The sequence below is a fragment of the Dreissena polymorpha genome, chromosome 15, assembly GCF_020536995.1.
Source record: "Dreissena polymorpha isolate Duluth1 chromosome 15, UMN_Dpol_1.0, whole genome shotgun sequence".
Taxonomy (NCBI): domain Eukaryota; kingdom Metazoa; phylum Mollusca; class Bivalvia; order Myida; family Dreissenidae; genus Dreissena; species Dreissena polymorpha.
In genome coordinates this window covers 7,927,052-7,949,808 of record NC_068369.1, presented here as the reverse complement: position 1 = coordinate 7,949,808, position 22,757 = coordinate 7,927,052, and the positions used below count along the sequence as shown (strand labels likewise).

Here is a 22,757-nt window from a genome sequence, read left to right as displayed (position 1 = left end):
TTGTTTAATAAATTCAATACAAAACGACAACTCATGAATGCAAGATCCTATATTTATTTAATGATTACATTTCTAGATTTTCAATGTTTTCTTTACTACGGGTTTTAATGTATGATTTGAAAATCTAAAAAAATTCCTTCGGGCAATTAGGAGTGTTCTTATGTTGACTGCAATTATTAATTTTTGAACGAAGCAACTTGTACCATTTAGTTTAATGTGAAGTTTGTCTCCGCGAGGTATGATGTTATGATCAGCGTTTATAGTTGTCAATATGCTACTGTATTAAGTTATGCGTGGGAAAGTATTGAGATCGTTTTACGATAAAAAACAACAACTTTTTGGGCTTTTAATAAGGATATAGAAAATCCCCTCAAGTTCTTTTTAATTGCCGTAAAATCGAGTTTTGCAACATTAAAGTCATGCATTGTTTCACAAAATAGTTTGTTTTGTTGAAAATAAGCAGTTTTGCTCACTTCGAATGTTTATGAAATAAACAAGCGGATGATGGCTGATTTCACAAATTGCATATTTTATAGCAGAAATAGTATGTAAAAATGTGAATAATTTGCAATCTTTTTGAAACTTGCACGTTATGAAGTAGCGCATAAATAGTCAGAAAAATCTTTTTGTTTCTTTAAGCTGAAGTCGGGAGAATTTGAATCAAAGATCAAAGGTTGTGGACGGCATTGATTAATCTGGTACATCGATGATTGACAGAAACGATTGGTTGACGCTCATTGCAGAATATATTTTAATAACATAACATATATACAATACACATGGGTAAAACAGAGGCATTAAGTATGCTGCATGTGTCTCAACATGGTTTCACCTTTAGATAGAGATCATCATTCATGATATATATGGTATCATTATCTTTGTTTGACAATCCGGACCGAATTTCCTGCATCATTTTGACAGCCTTGACATTTGTTTCTACGTTAATTTGATAACCCGAAAATCGATTCCTACATGATATTGAAACCTCGTTAAATTACATGCAAACCTTAGCAAAATAGTACACGCCATTGAAAGGCTACTGCGAAATATTCAGATATATGTACGTTATATTTGTTTGGTAAATATTGTATTGCAATAAAAGCAATAAATTAATGTACACTAATTTTAGTGCTGTACTCTTCTTTCTCTACTTTAAAATAAATACCACTTAAAAAAATTATGTGCAATCTTTTATCTGAGATGGTATTAAAAAGGCAAACAAATACATTTTCAGTTTGTTTTTGTTGAGTTGTCAATGAAATTTATATGATTAAATCATTTTCTATAAAATTGGCTTTAAATAAAAACACAATCCGCATCAGTATAAAATGATTTCTTTTATTTTGCATGATTCATGAATTCATGTGTAGTATATGAATAACAATTAATATATAAGTTATTTACCGTAATATTTATCACACACGTTTTACAAGTGTGTTAGGTAGAAAAAGACCCCTTAATCATATCGTTTCCCTGTTCTGTATGGGATACCAAAGGGGTCGAAACTTTAACTTCTGCTCGAGCAGAAAAAAATGCTGCTCGAGCAGCATTTAACCAGCAAAATGCTGCTCGAGCAGCAAATTTACTGCTCGACCAGCATTTTTTCTGCTCGTGCAGAAAAATCCTGATCGACCAGCATTTATTTTAAGATTATGGCATTAGCCAATCAGAACTCTTGTTATATTTGCCTTTTGGTGCGAAACTGGTTTGTTTGGAAAAAATGGCTGCTGCCATGATGGTGCCTTTTTCACATCTTCTGCAAGTTTATGTGACGACCTGTTTAAAGTTTAACATTGACACGCGGTAAGTGCTTTATATTTTGGCTGCAAACTAGTCGATCAAAAAATTGTTGCCATTCGCTTCATAAGAAAATCGATCATAAATGTCTAACGGCTGTTAAAACTTTTGCGAAAATCACGACGATGACTGATAGGAATTGCTCAATGGGTGCGCACGTGTAGGTTCTCTGTTTCTATCGATTTATTTTCTTAATGATTCTTAATAATTGCTTCCGTCACAGGTGCCGATTGCCTGTGATTGTGCCTTTCTGGTTAACATTGTTTACGTTTCTCGTTCTCCCCATACATGTCCTAACTTTTACAATTATCCAAAATATCATGTCTGTTAACCAGTTCTCAGTGCCCCAGATAAGCTGCGTATCTGCGTCTTTCACCCTATTAAAATGTTTAAAAATGCAAAGAAATACAATATCATGAGTATTGAAAACGCAACCAATTTGACTTTTACGCGAATTCGTCAAATTAACGATACAAAACTTCGATTAAAAATGATTTGCTCATTTTAGGTATTTTCTCTTTGGAATTATTATCGTAACGCGGTGACGCTTACATTCAGCAAGCTCAGCAAACGGTCATAGTTATTCAAACGCTATGCGTTTTCAATCTGACCTAATTCGTTGCCCATTGTGCATGTATTTGTAAAGCGTCTGTACTTTCAGTTTCTATTACAATGCGAAATAAAAATAGCTAAGAGAGGTCGAAAGACGTCTGAGAATGTTGCGCCAAAATATCAGCCGATCGCAAACTTTTTTGAATCAAGAAAGCAAGAGCCAATAAGTGCCGAATCATTCGTGTTATCGATTTTGTTAGAAACTGTGTATACAGCAGTTGAGTTGACATCCAAAAAACATGATGGAAAGTCTGTGACTTAACAAAACTGTCAAAAGTATAAAAAGGCATGTCATTGGTTAGAAATTGTCGACATTTTTTAAAGTTTATATCATGGACAGTTTCAAGGATTAAAGATATTAGGAAACATCAGTTTATTAAAATTTATGATGATAGTTTACAGTTCTATTGAATCAATACAAGTGTGCAGCGTCAACGGAAGTAAATCAGCAATTATTTTAAGGTATGCATTTTTATTACTCATTTCTCTCTATATGAAGAATGAAATCACCCTATTTTTCAAAATCAATGGTTGAAAACCCTATTTCCCAAATAATTATCTGGGGCACTGAGTTCTCGAGGACTTTTCTCAATTTCAATGTAAATTATTTTTCACCGAGGCCAATTAGCTTGTTCAAAGCTAACAACAGGTAAAATGTGAGTTGTGTCTGAATTACAAGTTGTTTAATTTTTCATAATTGAAATGTTTACAATTTACTATTTATTGAATAACTTGGCAGTGTATAATTAAGTTCTGGGATGTTATTTTCAGCTCTGAACTGCGAAAAAAATGCATAATAATAACATTGGTGGCACTATAATGAGTTACCTTTCATCTGTCCTTCCATTTAAATGTCCCTAAAGCAGACTTCCCAAACTTTGCAGAAAGAGTTTAGGCATTGTTTTACACACTCATTTTAACCATGGCATGCTATTGTACAACATGTCTTGACGGAAATAATTTCGATAAAAAATATTTGCAGGAAATAATTTTTCCATTGCGAATCGTTTGTATCTTTTTATCTTTATTCTGAAATGCCCCTCTTAAGAATAATGTCATGTATAGCTGGTTTAGAATTAAGGATGATGATATGTCCTAACAGCATTTTGTCATGTCATTTACTGTACTTCTTAACTTACATGTATTTGAATATTCAGTCCCCATATAACTACGCCCATATGTTGTGGACATTTTCATACAAGAATACAAACAGGAATATGTATTGGAGTTTGCTGTATAAATTGACAGTCAATCGGAGGGTAACAGGTTTATTTTTAACCAGATGTGAGGAACTAAACGCAATTTGCAGGGAAAAAAATATATCCCTTTATACCACTTAAGTATATTTGCATCACAGGAGCTCTGGTGTCGTGAGGTTGAGGAAACTAGTGTTGAATCTAAAACATTAAGCATCATGAACTCAAAAGTGAGAAGCCAAGTCAGACACCGCTAAATGTAAAAAAATCTGTCAGATGTTTGGTGTGACAGGCTAGGAAATTCTGTCAGACTGAAGGATAATTTTTGGATTCTACTTATTAGCATACCTGATAATAGCATATTTATGTTATTAGCATATAGAATGTCAAAGCACAGATTAATTCTTATATTTTTATGTATTTTTCTTCTATTAATAGCATAATTTTTAACCCCAATATTCAGAATTCACTTAAAGTCTCTATAGCATATAGAACATTCTCAGAATGCCAAGAAAATATGCTTTAAATCTGCTAAAAAATGCTCAAATGCAAATGCACATACCTTAGAATACAATTCCATTTGATAAATAGTTATCTTAAACATCAATCAAATACAATGTTGCATTTACATTTCACTTTGACGATCAATTATTAACAGATTTGACTTATTGTATGCCCCCAGTTGCTATATTTATGCTAAAATGTGTGTTCCTGTTAATAGCATATTCCTGTTATTAGAATAATTTTTGCTGACATGGTATGCTAAGAACAGGAATCCACTGTAGCAACATATTAATCAGGTATTATGGTTTGAATCCGTGAACTATTATTTTTAATGTTGAAAGAAAATCTCCATTGCGCGTTTTCAAAAATTCCTAATCAAGCTTGGTAAAAGAACACACAGAATAGCAAATTTATTACAGCGCCAAGTTCCGGGTAAAAATGATTGATATTTTTTATATTCCGTAAAGACAAATGCCGCATCATATCCTATGGGTGATTTAAAAAATAATGAAGCCTAAATAAAACATGCATTTATTTTCATACCATTAAGCATGTTTGAGTTCCTTTTCTATCTTACAGAAGTGTTTCCATGTGATTAACTTAAATGTGAAAATTCTTCTCAATAACTTGCTTCATTAACAAAATATATTGAACAATATCTTTAAAATTGCCACAAGTGTACTGGTTTTGCGTGACATTTTTTGTAAAAGGCAATTTTCAATTTTATACTTCAATAAAACTTTCAGAAATATAAGGTATTGCCAGATTTGTTTGTTTTGGATTAAGCTTCAACACCTTGTTTCGGAGGCATTTTTTCTGTATTATATATGACTAAGTTACACAAAGTTAAAGCAGGTTTTCATCCGGGGATTCGAGAAAATATCATAACACATTCTATTTAAAAGGTAGATTCTAATTAGTTTGTATTATACATCAGCGGCTCGACTAGAGCCAATCAAAAGACTTGCTTGAGTCTTCAAGCCTCATTTGGTTAATTTAACTCAGCGTTCATTGCTACACTTTTGACTCATACACAAGATGGTTTGTGCTTATCGTGATTCGCGTATGTGGTAATGGATACAGTTCAGCAATGCGTCCGAGTGGACGCACATATTTCAAAACGATGCGTCTATTTCGATATTTGTGCGTCATAGACGCGAGACGCACATGTAGATTATACCCTGGAATAACTAAATCAACAAAAGGTTACCAGACAACAACTTTTGAATGACCCACGTACATTTGTTCAAAACACATTAAATTAAAAATTAATATTTATTATAATGTGATACATTGTAATGGTTTAATTATGCTCTTAGCATTGAAGTGCAATTTTATGCCTGGGACTTCCAAAATTTAATGCTTACAAATGGCTAACATGAGAAGGCTGAACTCCAAGGTCAAAGTCGCACTTACAGGTCAATAGTCAAATATGGCTAACAGGTTGTGTTTGACATAAGCGTAGTTTTGCGACAAAAGTGGAATGTGGGGGCAACTGTGCCTTATGAACACGTCTTTTTTTTTTTAGGTCTATCATATTTTTCTTTTACTAAGTTCATGCCTTCTATCAGGTAAATTTGTGTCCGTGAACTCATATGAGCTCTTAAGGGCCATCATGGCCCGCTTGTTATGTTAAATAGCTACTTTATTTCAAAAATCTGTAAAATTGATAATTTTTAAATGTGTGAAAACAACACAGACTTCAATTGGTATTAGTCTAATTAAGTCTACAACAAACATTTGACATTTTGCAATACATGTATAGCAAAACCATAATTTATATTTGATGAAATTTTATATAATACAGTTTAGAAAATGTCAATATGTGTGTCACACAAATAATAGAACATACATTATGCCACAGTGGATGATTGGTGTTTGAGACGCAGTTCGTAGTTCGGAAGACGCGCAAAAGCAACTCACAAAGTGTTGATTATTTTAGTGTTTATTTTCATAAAGTACTCAATTAACAGCAATAATAACAATTATCTTTAGATAACACAGTTCTGACACACAGTATTAATTGTTTAGTTAAATTAATGTTTGTTTAGAAGCAATGTTTTCTTGTTACGTTTAATGCAATTTATATATGTATCACAGAATAACACAAAGTCAAGTAAACAAGGACTTGACACATTTTTATCCCCCGCCAAAGGTTTTGGTGTTGTCCGTCATACTGTCATCTGTTAGTCCGTCCATCACAAACTTTTCAGGTCTATATCTCAGAAACTATAATTATAAGAATTTGCATCATGAAACTTAATGAATTTATAGATATCAATGAGGAGAAGTGCCGTGCAGAAGAACCATAACCCTACACTTTCTTAAATAAGGGTTATTGCTCTTTGTTGTTTTTGTATGATGTAACTTTTCAGGGCTATATCTCAGATATGATACAAGTTTTCAACATGAAACTTCATGGGCCTATAGATATTAATAAGGAGAAGCTCCATGCACAAGAACCATACCCCTACACTTTTTTAAATAAGAGATATTGCCCTTTGTTTTTTTGTATGATGTAACTACAAAAAGTAAGAAAAGGCACAACCCTACAAATAAGCTTTAATTAAGTTATTCACCCATCAATAAACAAAATTTATTTGGTGGGGGATATCAATTAAACGAATTTTCTTGTTGTTTATATTATAAAAGTGAGGACTTCATATAAAATTTATTTATCAAAATGAAGACTTGCCCTAAATTAGTTGTTTGCAAATAAGAATTTTCCCCAAAAATCTTTATATAATTTAAAGTGAGGACTTAAGACACACAATTCATTTGATGAAAATTAAGACTTGTCCTACAATTTTTTTTTTGGAAAATAATAATTTTCTCAAATAAATGTGAGAACTTGATACACAATTCATTTGATCAAAATAATACTTTTCCTTCAATTACAATGTAGTTTTTTTGTTAAATAAGATTTTTCTCAAAAACATTATAATCAATCAAAATGAGGACTTTACACAGAACTTATTTTATTATAAAAGTGAGGACTTGACACACAGATTGATTTATCATAAAAGTGAGGACTTAATGCACACTTCATTTTATCAAAATGCTGATTTCCCCTTTAATTAGTTTTTTTCAAAATAAGATCTTTCTTAAAAAAAGTATTTGCAATCAAAATGAGGACTTTACACAAAACTTATTTTATTATAAAAGTAAGGACTTGACACACATATTGATTTATCATAAAAGTGAGGACTTAATGCACACTTTTTTTTATCAAAATGATGACTTGCCCTTCAATTAGGTTTTTTGAAAATAAGAACTTTCTCAAAAAAATTATTTGCAATCAAAACTTATTTTATTATAAAAGTTAGGACTTGACATACAATTGATTTATCATAAAAGTGAGGACTTGATACACACTTCATTTTATCAAAATGATGACTCCAGTTTTTTAAAATAAGAACTTTCTCAAAAAAATTCTTATCAATCAAAATGAGGACTTTACACAAAACTTATTTTATTATAAAAGTGAGGACTTGACATACAATTGATTTATCATAAAAGTGAGGACTTGATACACAATTCATTTTATCAAAATGATGACTTGCCCTTCAATTAGGGTTTTTGAAAATAAGAATTAACCTCCAAAAACTCTTTATTTCATCAAAATGAGTTCTTAACATACAATTCTTGGCAAGCATGTCTTATGAATCATTTCCTGAATACAATAATTAGATGGACACTGGACAGTTATGTAGATTGATGTTGTGATTAAGCTTTCGATTTTGTGATGCAGGAGATGATGCCAATGATTCACCATTAGAAGATATGACGGTAACAGTGGTCCAGAACTTGGCTCAACCAGAGTTCCACCAACATTGCAACATGCACACAACCAGCAAAACATACCAAGGTACTTGGGAGAGAAAATATTTGGTGCTCATATTCAACCATTCTTGTAAAACTTCAACGCGGACAAGTTTATGGAAGTTGTGACAAAGGATTGCTCTCTTTCTTGTGAAACAGCTGGTAAGGCTGGTGATGCCCCAGATGCACTAGAAGACATTAATTTTTAGCTTGACTATTGTATATGAAATATATATAGTGGAGCTATCCTACTCAACCCGGGATCGGCTTCCCGTAAGCGTAAGCGTGCAAATGTTAAAGTTTGCGTACTACCCCAAATATTTCCTATGTCCCTTGACAAATTTCTTAAATATTTTGCATACTTCTTTACCAACATGACCCCAACTTACAAACAAGAGCAGACAACTGTATCAATCATTTTATAAGAATAATGGCCTTTTTTCCACTTAGAATATGCATATTATTAATAACTCTATGTAAAAGTTTGCGAACCACCCCAAATATTTCCTATGTCCCTTGACATAATGCTTTAATATTGTGCATACTTCTTTACCAACATGACTCAAATTTGACCCTGCCTTGGGGGGGGGGGGGGGGGGGTCAAAAAATTGAAAATTTGCTTATTATATAAGGCCTATTTTGTGAAAACTTAAAAAATCTTTACATGCATAACCATTGGGCCTAGGGCTACCAAATTTGGTATGTAGTGACATCTAATAGTCCTCTACCAAGTTTGTTCAAATTATGCCCCTGGGGTCAAATTTGACCCTGCCCTGGGGGTGTCAAAAATCGAAAATTTGCTTATATAAGGCCTATTTTGTGCAAACTTTAAAAATCTTCTTGTCCTAACCGTATGGCATAGGGCTACCAAATTTGGTATGTAATGACATCTTATGGTCCTCTACCAAGTTTGTTCAAATTAAGCCCCTGGGATCAAATTTGACCGTTCCCCAGGGGTCACAAAATTGAACATATGCTTATATTGGGCCCATTTTGTGCAAACTATAAAAATCTTCTTGTCCATAACCATTGGACCTATTTCTACTAAATTCGGTAGGTAGTAACATATAATAGTTCTCTACCTAGTTTGTTCAAATTATGCCCCGGGGAACAAATTTGATCTTGCTCCAGGGGTCACAAAAATGAACATATGCTTAAATAAGTCCTATTGTGTGCAAACTTTAAAAATCTTCTTGTTCTTAATTATAGAGCCTAGGGCTACTAAATTTGGTATGTAGTGATATCTAATAGTCCTCTACCAAATTTGTTCAAATTATTTCCCTGGGCTCAAATTTGACCCGGCCCCGGGGGTCACAAAACTGAACATATGACGTTTACCAGTGGAGATTACTGCGGCCGTTTGGCTTTGACCAACAACAACATCAACATCTTGTAAACATGAGATAAAACCCTGTAATTTAGTGCCATTTTAGGTCAGATGGTGACTGCTTACAAAGGCATTGAAGTAAGAACATGTGTTATGAATGTTTTTCTTACAAACTGAAAAAAGTCGGGTTTTATTTAAATATGTTGAAAGTGACCATATATCTGGATGAAAATATTTTGGATGACATGTTAATTTCATGTCTTTTTTGTAGTGTTAAAACCAGTTTAATAATATATTATTGATTTTAAAAACACAACTTCCATGAACATAATTATTTCAAGAAAAGTCAATATATGATACTGCAAGGTAAACTCAAACTTTGTATCCAAGAGAAGGTGTTGAAATTAATGAAGTTCAATGTTCTTAACTATCCTATATGCTGCTTTTTAATAACTAATGATTCATTGTTCCATTTGTGAATCGTGACTCATGAATTGTGAATATGATTGTCAATTGCTCAACAATCCATATATATTTCTGACCATTTTATAATTTTCTTAATATAAGTTATGAATTGATCTTAGAAGTCAAATGTATTACTTAATTAAAAACATTTATAAATATAAAGAAATAATCTTTAGATTATCATAATATTCTCAGGCCTGTTGGTCTAAGGAATGTGTGAGTTTATGAGCAATTTCTCCTTTTATCACAATTATTTCTACCCTACCTGATCATTTCCTTCATATTCAATTTTAATTTAATTGACATCTGCAACCTCTTTCAAATTGGGAAAGTCCAAAATGTGTCGTTTGGTAAAGGTTTAAGGCATTTTGATTCCTATGGGTCTTGAGAATCTGTTTCAAATCAAATGCGTAGATTTGATCGTCAGCGTCTAAAAATATGTGAAATAGAAAGAACGACAATATCTTTTGGAGAGATAAATGTACCTACGTTATAAGCAAAGGACCTGTGCAACAATTCCCGGGCTTTTAAGTCTGTTTAGTTAACACGCTAGTAACTTTTTCCATTTATAAAAATGCTCACCCTTCCAACTTTAAACCCCCAGTGGGACGAGGGATAGAAAGAGAAAGTCACATGCTTGAGTATATTTCAACCCATGCGCATTGCACGTTTTTTTTCGCAAAGAAAAAACAGTGGAGCGATACAGGGTTATCATGGCCCTCTTGTTTTGAATATACAGTTATTATATATGACTTATTACTTATTAAAGATCTTTGCTAAAAGAATATGCAAACAAGACTTAATATCTCGGCTATCAAAACTGATTTATATAGTTATCATTATAGTATTCAGATATTACATACTGATATCCATACACAAATTCTGGCATTCATTTATTTTCCTTGTCTTGACACTTTCTTCCAACAAATAACCACTTACTGTTATATCAGCAATATTCGGACAGGTAAACTCTATCTAAAACCATGGTAAAGTCTAACCCCATTATTGCAGTTTATGGTTTATGTATAAATATGTGAAGTACATGTATGATTATAAAATTAAGAAATTTAGAAGCACAAGATAATGTATCACTTGTGACCAACCAATAGCTTTACAACAATTTTGCAAAACAGAAATGTACATGGAGTATAAAATTTAACTTAGATTTATTGGAATGTGAAATACATTTTTAAAAGCTGAATAACATATCTATTAACATATTTCTCTCTGACAATACTAATGGCACAAACTTGACATTGCTTATTTGATGACTTGAATTGATAACACTCTTAAATAATTATAATGGACATGCTATGCCTTAAAAATGTTCTTTGGTCCAATTATGACATTTAAAAATTATTCAGTACCCATGCTTCAATAGCTCGTATAATCAGATTACCCTACCCATTGAATACCTGAACATTGTAATATATTTATAAGATATACCCGGTAATCGCTCCGCAAATTTCTTTGTGTGAGTGTAGTGTCAGGCAATTTGAAAAAGATCTACAATAAATTGAATTTCTTTCATATCATACCTGCCAAATCACTCGAAGCCTTTGACTAGTAATGGCTGCAATATGAGAACCATAGCTGAAACTTTCAATTTAAAATCCACTGGTGATCAGCAATTTAACGAACTTGTTCGAACATTTGGCCATTATTGAGGAGGACATATATTAGTCACACCTTACCTCTAATTCTGAGTTCTTGTGTGTGTATGTGTGTGAGTATTCTGTATGAAATTAGTATCATCTCTGTAATTTGTGCATTCCTAGAAGGATTTCAATGTCATTTCATATTTATGCCCCCCTTCGAAGAAGAGGAGGTATATTGCTTTGCACATGTCGGTCGGTCTGTCGGTCCGTCGGTCCGTCCACCAGGTGGTTTCCGGATGATAACTCAAGAATGCTTAGGCCTAGGATCATGAAACTTCATAGGTACATTGATCATGACTTGCAGATGACCCCTATTTATTTTGAGGTCACTAGGTCAAAGGTCAAGGTCACTGTGACCCGAAATAGTAAAATGGTTTCCGGATGATAATTCAAGAACGCTTATGCCTAGGATCATGAAACTTATTAGGTAGATTGATCATGACTCGCAAATGACCCCTATTGATTTTCAGGTCACTAGGTCAAAGGTCAAGGTCACAGTGTCCCGAAATAGTCAAATGATTTCCGGATGATAACTCAAGAATGCTTATGCCTAGGATTATGAAACTTGATAGGTACATTGATAGTGACTCGCAGATGATCCCTATTGATTTTGAGATCACTGGGTCAAAGGTCAAGGTCACTGTGACCCGAAATAGTAAAATGGTTTCCGGATGATAACGCAAGAACGCTTATGCCTAGGATCATAAAACTTGATAGGTAGATTGATCATGACTCGCAGATGACCCCTATTGATTTTGAGGTCACTAGGTCAAAGGTCAAGGTCACAGTGACTCGAAATAGTAAAAAGGTTTCCCAATGATCACTCAAGAAAGCTTATGGCTAGGATCATGAAACTTCATAGGTACATTGATCATGACTCGCAGATGACCCCTATTGATTTTCAGGTCACTAGGTCAAAGGTCAAGGTCAAAGTGACAAAAAAACATTTTTACAAAATGGCTGTCACTACAACTGAGAGCCCATATTTTATATTTGCCTGACTGCAATACAGACACAGTGTACTTAAACAAAAAGCCCGTCAGCAGTGTTCTTTTTTCTCGATGGGTGACACTTCCCGGGGGATGGACACGCTACTTACCGCGTTGTTTGGCCGTCATTCACCTTGTTTCACGATGAAAAGGAGTCGGCAACATGGGAATTGGAAATATGCATTCCGCAAACTAGGATACATTGTAAATAACCGAAATAATAAATATTCGGCCGATGGGGAAATGGCAAAAAATGACTTCGCAAACTGACAATCTGAAATTCAAAATTCAGCAATCCGGTACAAAGATAGCGACGATCACAGCTTCATTGCTTTATTTGTCCGTTTCACCAATTTTAGATTTTTAACTGTGTAGAGGTTAAACCACTTTCGACAGCTAATTGGTGTTTATCTGTTGTGTAATGTCAATAAAGTTGTGAAAAACTAAAGAGTCAGTGTTTATTACATGTATTCCCTATCAGAGCTGTATGTGTAAGAAAAATAAATGAAATTATGAAGATGATTTATATACATGCTAACGCAGTGTAACTGTTAACAGATATTCATTTTCATTTTTACCTGTTACGGTTATCAGAAAGTCCCCAGGAAGCACATTTTTTTCATAATTTGTATGACACAATAAAACATTATTTGTACATGATTGTATTGCATTTAATCTAAATAAAATTTGCTCGTCCAATGAAAGTTGTGTCCCATAATGCATTGTACTCTTTTCACTTCTGATGAATGGTGTAGGCCTCAGATTTTGGCTCTTTGAGAAAAAACTGTTGAAAACATGCCCCCGGGGTAAATTTTGGCCATGCCCCATTACCCAGGTGAGTGATAAAGGGCATTTTTTCAATCTTGTCTAAAAAAATTCATAAATATAACAATGTTTCATTATAAATTTCTGCTTGAAAAGAGAGAATATGTATTGCTTAAATAAGGTTTATAGTAAATTAAAAACAGCGTTAATACATGTATACCCCTTTAAGCTACTGTAATCCTTTAGTTCAGAAACATTTCAAACAGCTTTATGGGGAACAAAATAATGTTCTATGGTCCAACCAGTTTGTATAATGTTTTAAAACTATTCAATATTCCCCACAGGATTTTGAATAGCTCAACAAATGAGATATTTTACACCTTAAGAAGATTCCTTTGTGTGAAATAGACATGCTCAAATATCCACAAACATTTTTTATGCTCCCCCAAAATTTATTTTGGGGGGAGCATATTGTCGCCGCTTCTTCTGTTCGTCTGTGTGTCCGTCCGTGCACAATTTTTGTCCCGGCTATTTCTCAGCAACTCATGACCGGAATTCAATGAAACTTTATGGGAAGTTTCACTACCAAGAGGAGATGTGCATATTATCAGCGGGTTCTGGTCGTATGATTTTTCACAGAGTTATGGCCCTTTGAAATTTTCCATTAACTGTACATATAGTGCAATTCTTGTCCGGGCTATTTCTCAGCAACTAATGACCGTAATTCAATGAAACTTTATGGGAAGCTTCACTACCAAGAAGAGATGTGCGTATTATTAGCGGGGTCTGGTCGGATGTATATTCACAGAGTTATCGCCCTTTGAAATTTTCTATAAAGCAATTATTGTCCCCCCAACTACTGTGCCCTCAAGACGTTTCCTTTTATCTGAATATATAGTGCAATATTGTGACAAAAAAAACCTTTGGGGAGCATTGATCACCGGTCTCCGACGGTTTCTTGTTTTATTATGTTTCCTTTAAGCTGAATAATGTTCAATATGATATTTAAGCAAATTAGCCAATGGTTTATTTAACCCATTCCAATAAGAATTGGAAACTTGTCAACATTTTATTTGTATAACTTTATGTGCAATTTGCATGTCAGATTTTTGTGAATTAGTAGCTTTGATATTGCAATTGTTTAATTACTGTAATTTAAATCATACTTACAAAACCTTTAAAATCAATGCTATTAAGTTTCTATATATGAAGAAGACGACGCAGAAGAAGAGGACAAGGATGCATTCTACGACGCCTTCAAAGTGTTTCAAAGGACATCCCCCAACACGACATGCTGATGTTGCTCGGCGACTTCAATGCTAAGGTTTGCTGCGACAACAAAGACAAAAAGAGGACCATGGGAAGACATGGAGTGGATGTGATCACCAACAACGGGGAGAGACTAGTCAATTCTGCCAACAGAACGACTTGGTCATAGGAGGGACCCTGTTCGGGCACAAGGAGATCCACAAACTTACATGGACATCACCAGACAGCAGGACCCAGAACCAGATCGACCACATCATCATCACCTACACAAGGTCGATATATCGAATTAAATATATCATGCGTCGCCGCGACTGTCAAGAAAAATAGTGTGCGTCGCCGCGACTTTTAAGAAAAATATCGTGGGTCGCCGCGACTGTCAAGAAAAATATCAAGTATCGCTTCGTGTTTCTAGTTTCGCCCTTGATGAAAGAAGTGCAAGATTATATATGGCACTATCAGGATTCCGTATGTTTTAGTATTTGCTCCTCGTTGTCCTGGGTATTGAACCCTCAGGGCAGGCAAGTCTACATGACGTATAGTGGTTATGTTTTAGTATTTGCTTCTTTTTGTCCTGGGTTTTGAACCCCCAGTGCAATTTTTGTTTGTATGCCCCCAGTAGGGTGGAATATGGCAGTTTTACTGTTCATCCAATTGTCTGTGAAGTGAACTATTTCTAAATTTGTTAAGTGCTTGATTTAAAATATGTAATTACCACTAAATGTAGATGTAAAATGACACAATTTTCAATCGAAGTTATGTAAATGTTCCTGAATTATTTGCACATGCACTAAACCATGGCAGATTTGCAAAGCCTCTGACAAAGCAATAGAAGGTTTACGTGGGTAATGTCTTTGACATATCTTTCTTTTCTTTTTATTTGAGACATCTTCAGAAACAACGATAATTATTTGTAAAAATGGTTGAGTGTATGAGTGCACATTTGTGTGTCTGTTATTGTATGTATGTGTGTGTTCGGGTTTGTACAGACAGTAACTACATCATTCAGCATGCAATTTTAAAATTAATAATTACAAAAGACCATCATTAGGAGGCGGTGTTTAACATGTAACACCTGTCTACCTTACTTAAAGGTCAAGGGCACACTTACAGGTCGAAGGTAAAATTTGTCCAAACTGTTACTTTGTCATTAATGGAGCAATAACTGACAACAAATGTTCACCAGTTTGTGTTAAGACCCATGTTCCCGGCTCAAAGTCAGACTAAAAGGTCAATGGTCAATCCAAACTGATACTTCAATAGTAATTATGCACTTCTTAAATAACTTGCCAAATGTGTTTAACAGTTACATGTAGAAACCTCTTTCATGTTCCCTTAAAGGTTAAGGTAACACTTAGATGTTAGTTGTCATATTTGAGCATTATACAGCTTGGCGAAACTTAAAAATGGTCACGCATAAGGCATGTCTCCCTAATAATAATTACGGCGTATTATTTTCAGGTTTGCAGAAATGATATATTTTGATGTCAGATAGATCATGTGTTATTGCTAATTTAAACAAATTCATTTCAACATGCAATTTCAGCTAAGTAACCAGTTTATGTGATTTGCATAATAATAGCGTGTTCATGTCAACTTGTCAGTGTTATAGTTTATTGTACGTGTATTTCATATTCCTTTTTATTCACTTGTTTGAGAAATGGCTGAAATAAGGAAACATCAGACTTAATCCAAAGCATAAAGTTGTCCACCAAAAATGGACTTAATACAATTTTACATTTATGCTAACTTAATGGCAGTAATAAAAAGCTTGATGGGACAGTCAAGGTCACAAAGATGGCTTGGGACAGCTCTGGTTTGTTTACACCCCTTTTCAGTGTTTACATCCTGTATGCCAAGTAATAATTACTCTACCTTATTAGTGCACATAGCTTTTTAAAGGGGTTTATGGAAAGGGGTTTTATCCTCTGTATAACACTTGCCTTTTTCTTAATATTGTGTTATGTATTTCATTTTCATTTTATGTGATTCAATTGAAAGATGGAATTAACAAATTCCAAAGCAGGGTATTTATCATACAAAGAAACATGATATTCCCGTGGTAACTAAATTTACATTTATAATGATATAAAAATTTAACATTTCGTAACCATATCAGCTATAATCTCTTTTCAGTTGAATAAAACTTTACTGCCATGTCATGTGGTGAATTAAGAAATAACATTTTTTTGGTGTTAATATGATACCATTAACAACTCTGTCATATAATTTTGATATCACATACCACATCAGTTATGTTAATTCGTTTAGGATAGGTGGATTTATTTCAGTTGGATAGCATATATTCAGGTGTTCAGTAGCCTGGTAGGCGCCTTGTATATCATTAAAAGCGGGATAGCATCTTAAAATGTCACATTCAAATGAAATATCACTTTTCACATAGTTTATAGTCACAATGAAACATGTTTGTCTATATTTGTGTATTTGGTATTGCAGGGTATGTTTGTATCACCTGTAGTGATAGCTCTATTCGGTTTACCCTCTGTATACAAAAAACGATCTTGATGAGAAAAGACAGAAACAAACATGTACCGGTATTATTTCTGTAATGCCTTTCTATAATGGACAAAGAAATCTTGATATAATACTCTTAATTTTCTTTTTTGTTTGTATTCAGTGTACTTATTGCAAATGCTAAACCAGGAAATATGAATAAAAGTATGTTTTCATATAACCTTGAAACCTGTGTTGAAAAAGCGAATGTTTTTTTTTTAATTTAGGACAATTTTTTGGTCTGTGTAGCCCTTATTTCACTAAAATGGACATGTTTTATTTTCAATAATCAGATTTTTCTTGTGATCAGATGGCATCGAAGAGTCGAAAAATTGTTAATAGGTCAAACTAAGGATATCTGAGCTGAGATTCAATTTGTTAACTTATACTAAATTTGAAAAAATCTCAACAAGATGCTATGCAAACTATGTGTAATTTACTGATATTTTAGTCATAAAGCACAGTGTATTAGAATTTATCATACCACCACATTGATATCTGCCTGATAAAACGTTGCATGATATATTTTTAGCTCACTTGAGACTAGACGCACATGAGGACGCTCCAACCCAACCCTCAACCCATAATCTGGGACAAGACTATACGCACATGAGGACGCTCCAACCCAACCCTCAAACCATAATCTGGGACAAGACTAGACGCACATGAGGACGCTCCAACCCAACCCTCAAACCATAATCTGGGACAAGACTATACTCACATGAGGACGCTCCAACCCGACCCTCAAACCATAATCTGGGACAAGACTAGACACACATGAGGACGCTCCAACCCGACCCTCAAACCATAATCTGGGACAAGACTATACTCACATGAGGACGCTCCAACCCAACCCTCAAACCATAATCTGGGACAAGACTATACGCACATGAGGACGCTCCAACCCAACCCTCAAACCATAATCTGGGACAAGACTATACTCACATGAGGACGCTCCAACCCAACCCTCAAACCATAATCTGGGACAAGACTATACGCACATGAGGACGCTCCAACCTGACCCTCAAACCATAATCTGGGACAAGACTATACTCACATGAGGACACTCCAACCCAACCCTCAAACCATAATCTGGGACAAGACTAGACACACATGAGGACGCTCCAACCCAACCCTCAAACCATAATCTGGGACAAGACTATACTCACATGAGGACGCTCCAACCCGACCCTCAAACCATAATCTGGGACAAGACTATACGCACATGAGGACGCTCCAACCCAACCCTCAAACCATAATCTGAGACAAGACTAGACGCACATGAGGACGCTCCAACCCAACACTCAAACCATAATCTGAGACAAGACTAGACGCACATGAGGACGCTCCAACCCGACCCTCAAACCATAATCTGGGACAAGACTATACTCACATGAGGACGCTCCAACCCAACCCTCAAACCATAATCTGAGACAAGACTATACGCACATGAGGACGCTCCAACCCAACCCTCAAACCATAATCTGGGACAAGACTAGACGCACATGAGGACGCTCCAACCCGACCCTCAAACCATAATCTGGGACAAGACTATACTCACATGAGGACGCTCCAACCCAACACTCAAACCATAATCTGAGACAAGACTATACTCACATGAGGACGCTCCAACCCAACCCTCAAACCATAATCTGGGACAAGACTATACGCACATGAGGACGCTCCAACCCAACCCTCAAACCATAATCTGGGACAAGACTATACTCACATGAGGACGCTCCAACCCAACCCTCAAACCATAATCTGGGACAAGACTATACGCACATGAGGAGGCTCCAACCCAACCCTCAAACCATAATCTGGGACAAGACTTGACACACATGAGGACGCTCCAACCCAACCCTCAAACCATAATCTGGGACAAGACTATACTCACATGAGGACGCTCCAACCCAACCCTCAAACCATAATCTGGGACAAGACTAGACGCACATGAGGACGCTCCAACCCAACCCTCAAACCATAATCTGGGACAAGACTATACGCACATGAGGACGCTCCAACCCAACCCTCAAACCATAATCTGGGACAAGACTAGACGCACATGAGGACGCTCCAACCCAACCCTCAAACCATAATCTGGGACAAGACTATACGCACATGAGGACGCTCCAACCCAACCCTCAAACCATAATCTGGGACAAGACTATACTCACATGAGGACGCTCCAACCCAACCCTCAAACCATAATCTGGGACAAGACTAGACGCACATGAGGACGCTCCAACCCAACCCTCAAACCATAATCTGGGACAAGACTATACGCACATGAGGACGCTCCAACCCAACCCTCAAACCATAATCTGGGACAAGACTATACGCACATGAGGACGCTCCAACCCAACACTCAAACCATAATCTGGGACAAGACTAGACGCACATGAGGACGCTCCAACCCAACCCTCAAACCATAATCTGGGACAAGACTATACGCACATGAGGACGCTCCAACCCAACCCTCAAACCATAATCTGGGACAAGACTATACTCACATGAGGACGCTCCAACCCAACCCTCAAACCATAATCTGGGACAAGACTAGACGCACATGAGGACGCTCCAACCCGACCCTCAAACCATAATCTGGGACAAGACTATACGCACATGAGGACGCTCCAACCCAACCCTCAAACCATAATCTGGGACAAGACTATACTCACATGAGGACGCTCCAACCCAACCCTCAAACCATAATCTGGGACAAGACTATACGCACATGAGGACGCTCCAACCCAACCCTCAAACCATAATCTGGGACAAGACTATACACACATGAGGACGCTCCAACCCAACCCTCAAACCATAATCTGGGACAAGACTATACTCACATGAGGACGCTCCAACCCGACCCTCAAACCATAATCTGGGACAAGACTAGACGCACATGAGGACGCTCCAACCTGACCCTCAAACCATAATCTGGGACAAGACTATACGCACATGAGGACGCTCCAACCCGACCCTCAAACCATAATCTGGGACAAGACTATACTCACATGAGGACGCTCCAACCCAACCCTCAAACCATAATCTGGGACAAGACTATACGCACATGAGGACGCTCCAACCCAGCCCTCAAACCATAATCTGGGACAAGACTATACACACATGAGGACGCTCCAACCCGACCCTCAAACCATAATCTGGGACAAGACTATACTCACATGAGGACGCTCCAACCCAACCCTCAAACCATAATCTGGGACAACACTATACGCACATGAGGACGCTCCAACCCAACCCTCAAACCATAATCTGGGACAAGACTAGACGCACATGAGGACGCTCCAACCCAACCCTCAAACCATAATCTGGGACAAGACTATACGCACATGAGGACGCTCCAACCCAACCCTCAAACCATAATCTGGGACAAGACTATACGCACATGAGGACGCTCCAACCCAACCCTCAAACCATAATCTGGGACAAGACTATACTCACATGAGGACGCTCCAACCCAACCCTCAAACCATAATCTGGGACAAGACTATACTCACATGAGGACGCTCCAACCCAACCCTCAAACCATAATCTGGGACAAGACTATACGCACATGAGGACGCTCCAACCCAACCCTCAAACCATAATCTGGGACAAGACTATACGCACATGAGGACGCTCCAACCCGAACCCTCAAACCATAATCTGGGACAAGACTATACTCACATGAGGACGCTCCAACCCAACCCTCAAACCATAATCTGGGACAAGACTATACTCACATGAGGACGCTCCAACCCAACCCTCAAACCATAATCTGGGACAAGACTATACGCACATGAGGACGCTCCAACCCGACCCTCAAACCATAATCTGGGACAAGACTATACACACATGAGGAGGCTCCAACCCAACCCTCAAACCATAATCTGGGACAAGACTATACGCACATGAGGACGCTCCAACCCAACCCTCAAACCATTATCTGGGACAAGACTATACGCACATGAGGACGCTCCAACCCAACCCTCAAACCATAATCTGGGACAAGACTAGACGCACATGAGGACGCTCCAACCCAACCCTCAAACCATAATCTGGGACAAGACTAGACGCACATGAGGACGCTCCAACCCAACCCTCAAACCATAATCTGGGACAAGACTATACGCACATGAGGACGCTCCAACCCAACCCTCAAACCATAATCTGGGACAAGACTAGACGCACATGAGGACGCTCCAACCCAACCCTCAAACCATAATCTGGGACAAGACTATACGCACATGAGGACGCTCCAACCCAACCCTCAAACCATAATCTGGGACAAGACTAGACACACATGAGGACGCTCCAACCCAACCCTCAAACCATAATCTGGGACAAGACTATACGCACATGAGGACGCTCCAACCCGACCCTCAAACCATAATCTGGGACAAGACTATACTCACATGAGGACGCTCCAACCCAACCCTCAAACCATAATCTGGGACAAGACTATACTCACATGAGGACGCTCCAACCCAACCCTCAAACCATAATCTGGGACAAGACTATACGCACATGAGGACGCTCCAACCCGACCCTCAAACCATAATCTGGGACAAGACTATACTCACATGAGGACGCTCCAACCCAACCCTCAAACCATAATCTGGGACAAGACTATACTCACATGAGGACGCTCCAACCCAACCCTCAAACCATAATCTGGAACAAGACTATACTCACATGAGGACGCTCCAACCCAACCCTCAAACCATAATCTGGGACAAGACTATACTCACATGAGGACGCTCCAACCCGACCCTCAAACCATAATCTGGGACAAGACTATACGCACATGAGGACGCTCCAACCCAACCCTCAAACCATAATCTGGGACAAGACTATACTCACATGAGGACGCTCCAACCCAACCCTCAAACCATAATCTGGGACAAGACTATACTCACATGAGGACGCTCCAACCCGACCCTCAAACCATAATCTGGGACAAGACTATACGCACATGAGGACGCTCCAACCCAACCCTCAAACCATAATCTGGGACAAGACTATACACACATGAGGACGCTCCAACCCAACCCTCAAACCATAATCTGGGACAAGACTATACGCACATGAGGACGCTCCAACCCAACCCTCAAACCATAATCTGGGACAAGACTATACGCACATGAGGACGCTCCAACCCAACCCTCAAACCATAATCTGGGACAAGACTAGACACACATGAGGACGCTCCAACCCAACCCTCAAACCATAATCTGGGACAAGACTATACGCACATGCTCTGGGACAAGACTATATGCACATGCTCAAAGCCCAGTTTTCCCAAAACGCGACTCAAATTTTAATGCTTCTCTTACTACATAGAAACCATACAGTGTGAACTTCATTTCAATTTGTAACCCTGATATAGTGATCAGTTATCTCAGCAGTCTCAAACATCTCACTTTTCATTATTCCCCTCAAAATCAGCATTCATATTGGCCGTAAAGAATGTCATAGTGGTATAAAATTGCATAAGCTAAAATTCACCAATCCATACAACTCCATCATCAGACATTCAGTTGCAACCATCCGTTATATATATGAAATTTATTCAACTTTTAATTTATTCAACGTTTTCAAATAAATGAAATTCTTAACATATCATATCTTATTATCCATTCATTTGTAGCCGACCGTCAAATATATATCATACATCAAAACATGATACAAGATATATCAAATTTAAAACGCATTTCTACCGAACAAATGTTAAAACATATTCTAGGTCAATCACATTAAATTAAATATATACCCTACAAACACATAACTTTTGTTTATTATAATTTCTCAAATATCAAACATATTTTTTATAGGTCAA

General features: G+C 36.8%; 1 long non-coding RNA gene across 1 annotated transcript; it reads left to right on the top strand.

The window, feature by feature from the left end:
• Positions 1 to 1,661: 1,661 nt before the first annotated feature.
• Positions 1,662 to 14,564, top strand: LOC127859313 (uncharacterized). The gene is made up of 3 exons (XR_008039310.1): positions 1,662 to 1,803; positions 7,861 to 7,977; positions 14,348 to 14,564. It is a non-coding gene; the product is annotated as an uncharacterized LOC127859313 (long non-coding RNA).
• Positions 14,565 to 22,757: the final 8,193 nt, after the last annotated feature.